We start from the raw sequence: 13,860 nt of genomic DNA on the forward strand, positions 1-13,860 counted from the left end.
AATGGAGGATGTTTAGCCTGGAGACAAAAAAATCCAATTGGCTCACGATAGTGATCTTTAAGTACAGAGTGTCCCAAAAGTCTTAGTGTAGCCTTCACATGTTTTCTCAACCTTTAGATTATAAACTCTCACACAAATAAAGTCAAAACTAAAGTCAAAGAAATATTAACTGCTCATGGGTAAGCCAAGCGAATATAATAAAAATGATAATTCTACATAAGTTAATTTTCTTATTAAGTGGTATACCAATCAAACTACAGGAAAAAAAATATTTTCTACACCTAAAGAAATAATAACAAAATTTATCTGGAAGAACAAAAGGTCAAGAATATCAAAGGAATCAATGAGGGTAAAATGTAAAGGAAGGTGACCTAGTAGTACTAGATCTTAAACTGTATTGCAAAGCAGCAATCATCAATACAATCTGGTACTGGCTAAGAAATAAAGTGGTGGATCAATGGAATAGATTAGATACATAATACACAGTAGTAAATGACCATAGTAATATAGCATATGACAAACCCGAAAATCTAAGATTTAGGGACAAGACCTCACTATTTGACAAAAAAAACTTCTAGGAAAACTAGAAAGCAATTTGGCAGAAGCTAAGTATAGACCAACATCTCACACCATATGCCAAGAGATTTAGATTTAAAAGGTAATATCATAAGCAAATTAGGGAAACATGGAATATTTTACCTATCATGTGTATGGATTAGGGAAGAATTTATAACCAAACAAGAGATAGAGAGCATTACATAACATAAAAGGGATAATTCTGATTACATTAAATTTTAAAAGTTTTGTACAAACAAAACCAATGCAGGCAAGATTAAAAGGAAAGCAGAAAACTGGTGGGGGAAGGGGAGAATTTTACAGTAAATTTCTCTGAAAAAAAAAAACCTTATTTCTAAAATATATAGAGAACTGAGTCAAATGTATAAGAATACGAATCATTCCCTGATTGATAAATGGTCAAAGGGTATGAATATGTGGTTTTTAGAAGAAGAAATCAAAGCCATCTATAGTCATATGAAAAAATGCTCTAAATCACTATTGATTAGAGAAATGCAAATTAAAACATTCTGAGGTATCACCTCACACCTATAAGGTTAGCTAATATTACAGAAAAGGAAAATGAAATGTTGGAGATGATATAGGAAAATTGGGACACTAATACACTGTTGGTGGAGTTGTAAACTGATCCAACCATTCTGGAGAGCAATTTGGAACTATGCCCAAAGGGCACAAATTGTGTGTATCCTTTGACCCAGCAATACCACTACTAAGTCTCTATCCCAAAAAGATCATTAAAAATGTAAAAGGACTTACATGTACAAAAATATTTGTAGCAGCTCTTTTTGTGGTGGCAAAGAATTGGAAATTGAGGGGATGTCCATGAATTGGGAGAATGGCTGAACAGGTTGTAGTATATAACTGTGATGGAATACTGTTGCGCTTTAAGAAAAGATTAATAGAATGATTTCAGAAAAACCTGGGAAGACTTACATGAACTAATACAAAGTAAAGTGAGCAGAACCAAGAGAACATTGTACACAGTAACAGCAAAATTGAATGATGATCAACTGTGAATGACTTAGCTATTCTCAGCAATACAAAGATCCAAGACAATCCTGAAGGACACATAATAAAAAAAAACACGCTATCTACCTCAAGACAAGGGACTGCTGGAGTCTGAATGAAGATCAAAGCATACTATCTTTTTATTTTATTTTTCTTTTTTTCAGTTTGCATTTTCTTTCACAACATAACTAACATGGCTAACATATTTTGCATGACTACACATGTATAAGCTATATCAAATTGCTTGCCTTCTCAATGAGGGAGGAAGGGAATTCAGAGCTCAAATTTTTTTTAAAATGAATATTAAAATTGCTTTTACATGTAATTGGAAAAAAGTACAATATAAAAATTTTCCAAGAAGATTATAAGCTCATTGAGGGCAGGGATTGTCTTTTTATTCATTGTATTCCCACAGTTTAGCACAGTGCCTGGCACATCATAGTTACTTAATAAGTGTTTATTACATTGGATTACTACATTGGATTGTTGTTGAGGGTCAGAGCTGAAGAGTCTAATATGGGATAAAGAATTTAGGTCAGAGCTTGACTCTTTCCTTTTCCTACCCTTAAGGGCTCACTTACTCAGAATATTTGGCTCACCAACCTCCCCTGGCTGGGAGGTGTTAGAACACTCTGACCTATCCTTGAACCTTGATAGCAAGCAGGTGTATACAATTAAAGTTGCGCACAAGGGCTGGGGTTAGTTATGTAAGAATCCTAGGGACAGTGACTGTTAGCTTTCACTATTTAAACCAGACCCTCAGATTAATAAATGGCTCAGTCTTTCACTGACCCACCTGGCCCATGTTTCTTCATTTCCCACTCCTCCGTGAGGTGCCTCACTTAGTTGCAGGTGACAGATTGTCTGAACTTAAGATAGTGATACAGAAAATGTTGATAATGCAGATAAAACTTAAAAATGTGTCATGCATTTGGGTGAGCTAGTTCATAAACATTTACCAGCATATCCCTAAATTTACTACCTACTTTGCAAGTGAGAAAACTCAGCTCCAGAGAGGTTAAAAGTCTTGTCAAATCACACAGCAAACATGAGAGGTAAGATTTAAACCCAGATCTCTGACACTGTTTCCAGATCTGGAATTCTTTTCCCTATACCACATTGCCCTTCCCTAAATCTCTAAGGCCACTTCAAACTCCACGACCCTATGAATTCTATCTCTCTCTCTCTCGTGATCTGGTCATGATTCAAAGGGCACACAGAATACACACAAAAAGCTTCTCCCATGGCTCACAGTCTAAATTGTGCAGAGAAATGATATAACAGCTATAAAAACCTGCTGAGAAATTCCTCTCTTGAGCTCTGCAAGCTATTCCTCTGCTTACTAGGAAATGTCTCCAAAAGGTGGAGGTAAAACAAACTCTACTTGAAAACATGGTGGGGTGGAAGGAGCACCGGATTTGGAGTCATAAAACTTGAGGTCAAAGCCTAGCTCTACCACTTCCTCTCTGTGTTACCTCAAACAAGTCACTTTTCCTCTTAGATCTCCCATTTCTCCTTCTGTGAAATGAGGAGGATTGGATTAGAAAATCTCTGAGGCAAGGGGTTTTTTACCTTTTCTTGTCATGGACCCTTTGGGCAGTCTGGTGATGCTCAGACAGCCCTTCTTGGAATAATGTTTTATTACCTACATTCATGACTGAAGGAAATGCTAAATTTCAGTTAGAAATTAGTGAAAATAGACCCTGAAGTCAGGAGTACCTGAGTTCAAATCCAGCTTCAGACCAAACACTTGATACTTACTAGCTATGTGACTCTGGGCAAGTCACTTAACCCCAATTCCCTAAAAAAAGAAAAAAGGGAAAGAAAAGAAAAGAAATTAGTGAAAATAAATGAGTCATTTTTTTCCATCTGAGTTCACGGCCCCCCTGAAATTAGGGAGGTGTATGACTCATCCTAAGTATTCCTGCTTTAAGATCTCTTCTAATTCCAAATCTATGATCCGTGATTCACCCTCTTTCTACCTCCAAAAAAAGAACTTGTAATATCACAGAAAACCTCAGGCTGGAGACATGAAAATATTGCCTTTCTATAGATGTAGACAGATCCATTCACTTTCTGCTAGAGAAAAAGTGAGCATCAGCAAAAAAAAAAAAAAAAGGAAGAAAAAGGGCAGCCCTGAATTAGGAAAACATGTGGACGGTGAAATATGTACATGGGGTCAGGACAGAGAATCAGGAACAGGAGTCAGTGCCAGGACTGACTTTTTCCTGAGTCAGATTTGTCAAATTAATCTTAGTTCCTTATTTCTAACCTTGCCATCACCTGGGTTTTTTTTAAATCTCTACTTCCCTTTATTATAAATCAATAGCGTATTATTGCCAGAACATAGAGCTCTCATCATTTTAACCAAGCACTTGTGGCATATACCTGGAACAAGATTTGCCTTAGAGTGGAAACTCCATTAAAACAGACACCTGTGTTATCTAATGCATCGCCAATATCTCAGCTCAAAATCCAGATGGTGACCAAGCCAGCCAGCAAGAGAGCCCAGAGCACTGGTGTCATCTATGTGTTGGTCAAACAAAGTGATGATTGGCTAATCATAGCCAATGTTAAAATACCTTTGCTGCCTACTCTATATCAACACTCATTTCCAGAAATGCTTTTCAGTGGACAAAGCCAATCCAGCATGGCTATCCACCAGCTTGAAACTCTTATAAATGCAGTTTCTGAGCCAGTAATAATCAGCCAGTCTCGTGCAGCTTTATGAGCCCTGGGTGGAAGCACAAGGAATTCTGGGGTTTGAGCCTAAGGGCTGGCTCCTAGCTACAAGAAATGCAAGACTTTGGGAGATTCAAAAATAGGAAGAGCAAGAAAATAAAGTTAACTTTTTGGATATCTTCTTTGATTTCTTAATTTATGTATTGTATGACGAATTTAAATCCTGACCCTTCCTAGCTTTGTGATCATGGTCAAGTGACTTAACCCCTTTGATCCCCAGTTTCCTCATCTTTAAAATATGGATGACAATGGGACCCACCCAACAGGGTTTTTGTGAGGATTAAATGAGTTAATATCTAGAAAGTGTTTTGCAAAACTCAAAATGCTATGCAATGTCAGATATTAATATTATTATTGCAGAAAGACCACTGGACTTACAAAATGGATGAATGAATGGATTAATGAATGGAAAACCTTTATTAAGTTGTAACACTATGATTAGCACTGAGCATAAAACACAAAAATAAGCTGGTCTACACTTAAGCAGCCTATCTATTCTAAGGGAATAGGTGGGAGAGAGAAGGGGGGGAAGAGGAGGGGAAGGGAGGGGAGGGGGAAATGGGCTCTGATGCCTAGCACACTTCAGAAGTGGGGGGAGCAGCAAGGAGGGAGCTGCTGCTCATGCAGAAGGGCCAGTGCTGGTCTTGCTGGGCTCGCTGACATGCCGCTTCCTCATGGCCTCCTGAGCCAGGTCACAGGTGATCATGCCATGAGCAACCTGGAAAGTTCCTGAGTGCTCTGGGGATTCCAATACAGTTGTTATGAATGGATGACTCGACTTCCCGAAGAAGAAGCTTGCCCACCAGTGGCCTGGGTCTGATTTGGGAAGACCAGGATGATGGGGGATCACCTCCCCAGAATACTCAGCATTTCCACAGGAGCTGTTGCTGGAAGTGGAACCCAGACGCCTTCGGTAGTAGTCATGGGTTGCTACGAGTGAACCGCTGGACTTACATTCTAATAAAGAAAGAAAACACAGATAACAGTGTGCAGTTGAAGGCCAGATGGAAAGGTCCAAGGATCCTTAGGGCGCATCAGGGAATCTTCTTCAGTGTAGGATGAGGCTCTTTGGATGCTTAACTGAGCTGAGTGGCCTGGAATAGGCTGAGATCCAAGAAGTCTGTTCTAACATTGGTTCTGCCACTAACTACCTTTGTGACCCTGGGTAACTCATCTAAACTCTCTAGACCTCATTATCTTCATCTGAAAAATGGGAGGACCGTATTCCACCTCTAATATCCCTTCCAGTTCTTAAACTCTATGAATATATACATATTGCTGCCCCATTAGGCTAAGCCTTCAAATACACATCAAAGATGTGATTTCATCACATCATCTTCAGTTTCATCAGTGAAAACCCAACACTAATTTATAGCCTAAAAGACTGACCTGAAGCTCATAGACTTTAAGTGATTTCCCCCTGGACATTTAGTTCATAAGAATTAGAGACATGATTTGAATCCAGATCATCCTGACACCAAGTCTGGCGCTATACCATTCAACTTAACCTTTTGGATTTGAGTAATGCTGATGAAGATACTCATTAGCTAAGCATCTGTTCTTATTAAGTTATAGTCCAAACTGTGACCTGTGTTTGACCTCTGATGTCAAACATTTTAATCAAAGACTGGGATGAAAGTATAGACAGTATACTTATCAGATTTGCACCCCAAAGCTAGAAGAGAAGACAAATATACTGGATGGCAGAGTCGGCATCCAAAAAGAACAAAAGGTTAAAAAAATCGAATTGAATCTAATAAAAATGATATTTAACAGAAATAGATGTATTCAGAGTTGGTTTTGAAAACTCAGCTTTGTAATAGTGGTAAAGCAGAAAAAGCACTAGCCTTAGCATCAGAAAACCTGAGTTTGAATTCTAAATTTGGCACTATCATGCCAAAATGGTGTATGTGACCTTAGAAAAGTCACATATACCATTTTGGCATGGTAGTGCCAAATTTAGATTAGAAAATTAGAAAAGTCACTTTATCTACTTAGATCTCGATTTCCTCATTTGTAAAATAAACAGACTACATAGACCAGTTGACCTCTAAGGTCCCTTCCAGTTCTAATTCTGTGACACTATGTTAATACATACAAGATGGGGAAGGCATAATTAGAAAGCAGTTTGTCTGAAAAAGATCTGAAAGTCTCAGTGGACTGCAAGCTTAACATGAGCTAGCAGTCTGATATGAAAGCCAAAAAAATAAATGCCATTTGTGATTGCTCCAAGAGAAGCTCCAAGAGAGTGACAGTCCCAGTGTCCTCTGCCATAGTCAGACCATATCTGGAGCATTGTGTTCAGCTGTGGGTATCACCACTTAAGAAAAACATTATTGACTGATATGGCTACCAATGCCAAGCAATAGAATGCTCCAAAGAGGGTAACTAGAATAGCCACTGAAGTACAGAATTTTGAGACTTGAAGGGACTCAAGAACCATCTAGTCCAATCTAGACCAGAAAGGAATCCTCACTACAACATAGCCAACAAATAGTCATCTAGCTTCTTCTTGAAGACTTGCAGTGGTAGGAAATTCACTACCTCCCAAAGCAGTCCATTCCATTACTGGACAACTCTAATTGTTAGGAAATTTTTCCTGAAAAGAAACTTCATGAAAGCTCTTTAACAGACAAGAGATGGACTAGAGGTGCAGAAGACATTCGTTTTCTAACATAGTCAATGTGTGGCTCAGTTTTGCTTGAAAGAAGAAAAGAACTGCAATGAAACATTCTACAAATACACAGAAGACAGCAGAAGGAAGTTCAGGAAAGAATTCAAGTAAGTTGGTGGTGGAACCCCCAAGTTAGAGTTAATATATACTTCCCTTTTTTTAAGGCAATTGGGGTTAAGTGACTTGCCCAGGGTCACACAGCTAGTAAGTGTCAAGTGTTTGGTCTGAGGTCAGATTTGAACTCAGGTCCTCCCGACTTCACGGCAGGTGCTCTATCCACTGCGCCACCTAGTTGCCCCTAATATACACTTTTAAAAACCCAAACTACACATAATAGAATTTAACAGCTTAATATGTAATCCTTCTTTTCTATTCTTTTGTTTCTATGGAAATCATTGTGATTGTTGTTATTTGCCAAGTTCGTGATAATTAAAAAGAAAAAAATTTAACTTGGTGAAAGTTCTTGACCCATATTACATTAGGTTCCGTTGAAGGAACTGGTTTATGCTGAAGCAAGGAGGGGAGAACATGATATCTAACTTCAAGCAATTAAAAGGCTGCCATATAGAAGGAAGATTAGACTTGGAATGCCTCTCCCCATGGGTTGGAACTAAGAGCCAAGGGTGAAAGTTGCAAAATGAGGCTTGATATCAGGAAAAAAATTCTTAACAGAGCTATTCAAAAGTGGAATGGGCTGGCTTCCCCACGAGACTCTTTCATTGGAAATCATCGAGCAAAAGCTGGAAGTCCATTTGTCAGGTATGTTAAAGCAAGCGTTCATTTGGGGGCATGGGTCAAAATACAGAGATGCTGAGGTCCCTTCTGACTCGAGCTTTGTGATACATACAAAGTATACCGATGTGTTGTTTTTCATCCTTCATTCTCAAAGAGAACCAATGTCATCACAAGGGTGGTGTCTTCACTTGCAGGTGAATTGGATTTAAGTGACACAGTCATCAGCCTCACTCTCTCCTCCAGAGTCATTGGAATCCAGTGGAAAGACAAAAGTCAAGACGACTGGCAATGGTCTAAGATGCAGTGGGTGACCTTGGCCATTATAAACTAAGGTCTTTCCCAGGTCTTAGCTTGTCTGAAGCAACACCTATTCAGTGATTAAGGGCTAGGTAGATTGTTGTTGAGAGGCAGAGCAAAGACCTGGAATCAGCAGAGACCTGGGTTCAAATCACCTCTGACATATACTCACTGTGTGACCCTGGGCAAACCAATTTAGCTCTGTGACCCTGTTTCTTAATCTATAAAATGAAACAATGGCACATACCTGGCTAGCTTGTTATGAAGCTAAAATGAAACCATATTTGCAAAGTGTTTTATGTAACTATCAACTATTTTTATTGTTGACTAGTTTCAGGTAGGAAGTCTGGGTCAGCCATGCCAAGTCTTATCCTGAGGGAGGCAGTATGTGCCTCCTCTGAATTTCAGTATGAAGCAGGACAGAAGTAGAGCCTTTGAGAACTGAAGAAAATCGTACCTATTTACAGCAATAAAGACATTCATTGCTTTAACAGGTAATATAGTATGCTGAATCCTGGGCCAGAGCATTAGAATCAAATCACAGCCCTGCCACTTACTACCTAGAGGATATTAAATAAGTTATTTCACTTTCTGAGCCTCAGTTTTCTCTTCTGTAAAATGAGGGGTTTGGATATAGATTCAATTCAAAAATTATTTATAATAGTACCTAGCATTTACATAGCATTTTCTCTTGCAAAGTCCTTTACCTGTGTTATCCATTTGATTCTCACAACAACCTTGAGAGGTAGGTACGATGATTATTTCCATTTTCAGAAGAGGAAACTGAGGCTAGGAAAGTTTAAGTGATTTACCCAAGGTCACATAGCTGGTGTCTAAGGCAGAATTTGGGCACAGGTCTACCTGACTCCAAGCCTAGTGCTTGCACTTAGGTGCAAGCAGTGGGGATACAAAGCTGGAAAAGAAATAGTCTCTGCTCATAAAGAGCTTACATCCTACAAGGTAATTAAAAGTTCTTGATGATAAATGATGAATGCTAAAGAATTTATTAAGTGCTTACTTTGGCCAGGAATGATTATCTATTATCAACTACTTACTGCCTTATCCTACCCACCCTTCTTGACTCCTCTCCTCCCAAAAAATCTCTGCTCTAAAGAAGCTTTCCTTCTACTAGAGAATAAATGACCATTAATGTCAATCAGCCACTAAACAATTATAGTGTGCCCTATGTTAAATGCAAGGGATACAAAAACAGGCAAAAGCCCCATCCCTGCCCTTGAGAGCTCACAGTCCAATTGGGGAGACAACATGCAAACAACTATGTATAAAAAGGAACAAGATAGGGACAGCTAGGTGGCACAGTGGATAGAACATCAGCCCTGGAGTCAGGAGGACCTGAGTTCAAATCCGGCTTCAGACATATAACACTTACTAGCTGTGTGATCCTGGGCTGTGTGACCCTGGGCAAGTCACTTAACCCTAACTGCCTCACCTAAATAAATAAATAAATAAATAAGCTACAAGATAAATTAGAAATAATCAGCTGTGGGCAGTTGGCTATCTATGATTGGCTCCTTCTCACTTTCCTTACCCTCCCTAAGTAACCCTTGACCCCTGCCATCCCAATCAGCAGTAGAACAAAACAAATTTGCCAAACCCAAACACATCTCAAAAGCATTAATTAAGGGTCAACTATGTGCAAGGGACCAAGACAGTCCTGTGCTCAACTCATTGACCAAGCCCTCAGCAATGATTCTTAAAGGATAGCTCAATAGTTCTCCCCCAATCTTTGTTCCCAGCAAGTCAAAAGATTCTGTGCACAGAAAGGGCTTCTTCACCTATCCTATTTGTTGTTGACCTTCAAGGTTCAGCTCAAGTACCCCCTCCATGCCCAGTCTTTCCTGATTCTCTAATTTGTAATATTCTCTTCTAATTACTATACATTATTTTGTATGCAACCCATATTTGCTCATCTCTAAGTCTCACAAAAGAATGTAAGCTCCTTGAGGTCAGGAATGGTTTTGGTTGTTTGTATATTCACAGCACTTTGCACAGGGCCTAGCCGAGAGTAAGCTTAATTAATGGTTGTTCATTTTCCAGCAGCAGCTCTGTTTGGTTTCCAACCCATGAAACATCCTGCTTCCACCAGATAAGCTGATCACCTAAAATCTTATCCTGCAGACTGACTCAGATTTTTATAGTCAATACCTTCTCAGTTTCTTTACTTGCTTCTCCCCTCTGACTGCCTGGCTGAAAGACCAGGCCATAAACTGCTCCCTAAACCTTATTTAGAGAGAGCTCAGAACATTCCAGTAACTCACTGTTTTCCATCAGTGACTCTGCTTGGTATCCACTTTAAGGAACATTGATCGTATTCCCTGGTCTCCCCTTCAGCACTCCATCCCACTTTTCAACTTCCTGTTGTGGTTGTCTCTCTCCCCCACCCCCACCCCCACCATTAGATTATAAGCTCTTTGAAGGCAGAAGCTGTCTTTTTGTATCTGCATCCTTGGCCCTTAGCTTAGTACCTGGCACATAGTAAGCATTTAATAAATGTTTATTGAGTTGAATTGAATTTTTTGACCTCAGTTTGCTGAAGGTCTGTGTCACACACTTGAGTTTTTCTTCCTTCAATATCAATATCAGAAGGAATGAAATTATTCCTAACAACCTTAACTGATGCCTCCCGATCTCCAAGGTCCTTTCTGGCTCTAACCCCAAGTTTGGATGTGATGATAGAGAGAAATAATCAATTATAGTAATGGAATGCTAATCAGTGTATTTAGCAACTGGATTCAAACACACACAGTGCCCGTGGAAATTATTTTAGCTGGATATCATTATTGCTGCTACTTTGTCAAAAGGTTAAGTGAGTTTAAGCTGTCAAGAAAAGCATATAGATTCTCTCTCTCCAAGTATCCAGGAGGCTTTAATGATTATTTATGTTCATTGTGCATTGTGTGGATGCAAAGTACTCATTAAATATTTTTATTGCCTGAGAATCCAAAGCCAGGATCTGGGATTTGAGCACAAAAGATCCTGGGTCTGCTAGTTCCATTATATCTACACTAGTGGATTAGAGACTCTCTGAGGACTCTTCCAGCTCCAAAATTCTAGGAATCAGGTGGCTTTTTATCCAACCCCCCTACTAAGCCTTCTCCTTTCTAGATAAAATTGAGAAAAAACAGTCTTGTCTTTTTTTTTGTCTTTTATATCCTTAGTGCCTAGAACAATGCCTATGCTTGTAATATACCATATTATATCATACCACATCATATCATGTACTCTGAGAAACAGATGGGAATTCATCCCTAACTTACTGAATCAGCTAAATTCCTGCCATTGAAACCTACTGCTTATGAAAACTTGGGTAACATCTCTGGACCTCCGTTTCCTCATCTGTAGCATGAAGGCATTGGACTAGATGGCCTTTGACGTCCCTTCTAGTTCTATATCTATGATTTTATGAAGCTCCTACTAAGTGTCAAGCATTGTGCTGGGCACTCAAAGGCAGTTAATCAGCAAGAGTTTGTGAAGAGCTTACTCTGTGCCAAGCACTGTGATAAGTGCTAGAAATACAAATAGAAGCAGAAAGAAAGTCCTTCCCCTCAAGGAGCTTACATTCTAATGGGGTAAGACAACACAAAAGAGAGTTGAAAAGAGTGAGGGGAAGTATACTACACAGAGGCATGTTAGAGAAAATCCTGTGGAGATGAATCAGCAGTGCACGGTGGAGAGAGATGAAGATGGCTGGGCCTCCTCCTTAAATTGGAGGGCCTAGGAGAGCCAGCCAATCAGAAGGTGAGACTTCGGGGTCAGGGAGTCCTTCCAATGTGAGAAGTAGCCCAGAGGTAGATTGAACTTCCAGGGTGAAGCAGTTTCTATGGCTTGGTAGAGAAAGATAAAAACAAAACAAGACCTGCTCTCAAATTCACTGTTGTGTCCACTCTTAAGCCCTATCACCCTGCCCTAGTTGTAGCTCTGCTTCATGAACAAGATACTCCATCTCTAAGCTCTGAGTATATCCCCCATGACTTGACTACTCTCCCACCTGATGGCCACATTCAGACCCTCCTGGCTTCCTTTAAGTCCCAGCTAAAATGTCCACTTCTATTGGAAGTCTTTCCCAACTCTTTCTAATTCTAGTGCCTTCTCTCTGCTAATTATCTCCTAAATATCCTATACATAACTATCCACTCCATCTTCTGAGCTATCTAGCTATTTATTTATTTGGTAAGCACCTACTCTGTGCAAGGCATTGTGCAGGATGCTGGAGATACAAATATAAATCAAAAAACCATCCCTACTCTCAATGAAATTACATTATACTTGGGAGGATATCACGTGTGGTTTGGTTTTCTTAATTCTTTGTCATGAGAGAAAGTCAGAAAAGAGTCTCATTGGGGAGTTGTAGCTTTAAAAATCAAATAACATCAGTAAGCCATTTTTAATATCAAATACTCCCAATGGATCTGTGATCTCATTAAATGAACAATTCTTTAAGGGTACGGATCAGAACTCATCCATGCCTGCCCATTCCATTTGACTCCTGTCCATATTCTCCCACAAGTCTTCATAGGACTTCTACTCAATCTGCCGGGAGCTTCCTTGAAATCTCTTGATATCCCAAGGATACCAATGGAGGATGTCCATATGTTATCCTTCGCTTTGTTACCAACCCATTTTTTTGCTCAATCTTACATTTCTTTGATGACACCCTTTACTTTCTTCTCTTTCCTGATTTTGTATTTTTTAATAATTTGCATTATTTTTAATAATTTTAAGTGCTAATATTTCCCTACTGACTGGCACTTTAAGAAATTGCTAAAGCCCCATCTGATCCATGTATACAAACACATTAGTTTAAACTTAATTTCTGTTTAAGCTATATGTTACATTATATTAGTTTAAGTTGTAGTTCTCTTATTATCACTATTTCGAGCACTTGATGACTGAGAAGAGTAAAATCTTTACCGTGTTAAAAAATCAATGATAAAGAAAAGGCACAGTTATAAAATACCAGCTCACATTATAACCACATCTATTTCCAAAAAAGAAAAAAAAAACACTTGGAAGTCTTCCTCTAAAAATATGTAAGTTTCCTCACAGCCGTGGATAAGCTGTCATGGCCCATTGTCAGACAGTCCTTTATTGCTTGTGACAGCTTTCACTCCTGGAGGGTGGATTTGTAAGGCACATATTGTTGGCAGTGTTTTTTGCAATTTTGCCAAGACCCAAGTCCTACAACCCTCAATTTTTCTCCTTAATCCCAATCCCAGTCACTATTAGACCTAGGTGTGAGCCTGGATTCCAAAGGGATGGTCTGGGCTGTGTTTTTTTTTCTTTAATCTTCATTTTTTCCCTAACCTGTTTACTGTTGCCACAAATGGCCACCTATTTGGGTAGAGTGTAGTGAGGAAGGTGAAGTAATGAATGAAATTATATGCATTTTATTTTTATGTAGCCACATGTGTCCTATATAAGATCTCAGATAGGCTGAGAACTTTTTACCAGATTCTCTTCTTATGTTTCAAGGGACAAGCATTTAAGTATTAAGTACCAGGTCCTTTACTAAGTGCTGGGAATACAGGTAAGAAATGCAGGTTTGGAGAGGTTAAGTAATTTGCCCAAGGTCAAACAGTTAGTGAGTATCTAATGCAGAATTTGAACCTGAAGATCTCCATTGTCAAAAGCCAGGGCTCTATTCCCTAGCCTATACCCCCTCTTAAAGGTGAGCTCTCTTCTGCTCCTCTTCTGTTCCTTAAAATTTACACTTTTCACCCTCTCCCCTTCTCCTCCTTCCCTCTGCTTCCCAAAATAAGGCCTGCCCCTAATTGACTAATCATTCTCACTGTGTTTCATAGCATTGG

At 39.2% G+C, this 13,860-nt stretch overlaps 1 pseudogene; it reads right to left on the minus strand.

Moving 5' to 3' along the window:
• Positions 1-4,945: 4,945 nt before the first annotated feature.
• LOC110203508 (pancreatic progenitor cell differentiation and proliferation factor pseudogene) overlaps positions 4,946-13,860 on the minus strand; it is a 36,331-nt pseudogene continuing 27,416 nt past the window's right edge.

This window comes from Phascolarctos cinereus, unplaced genomic scaffold, assembly GCF_003287225.1.
Source record: "Phascolarctos cinereus isolate Bilbo 61053 unplaced genomic scaffold, phaCin_HiC Scaffold_7;HRSCAF=346, whole genome shotgun sequence".
Taxonomy (NCBI): Eukaryota; Metazoa; Chordata; class Mammalia; order Diprotodontia; family Phascolarctidae; genus Phascolarctos; species Phascolarctos cinereus.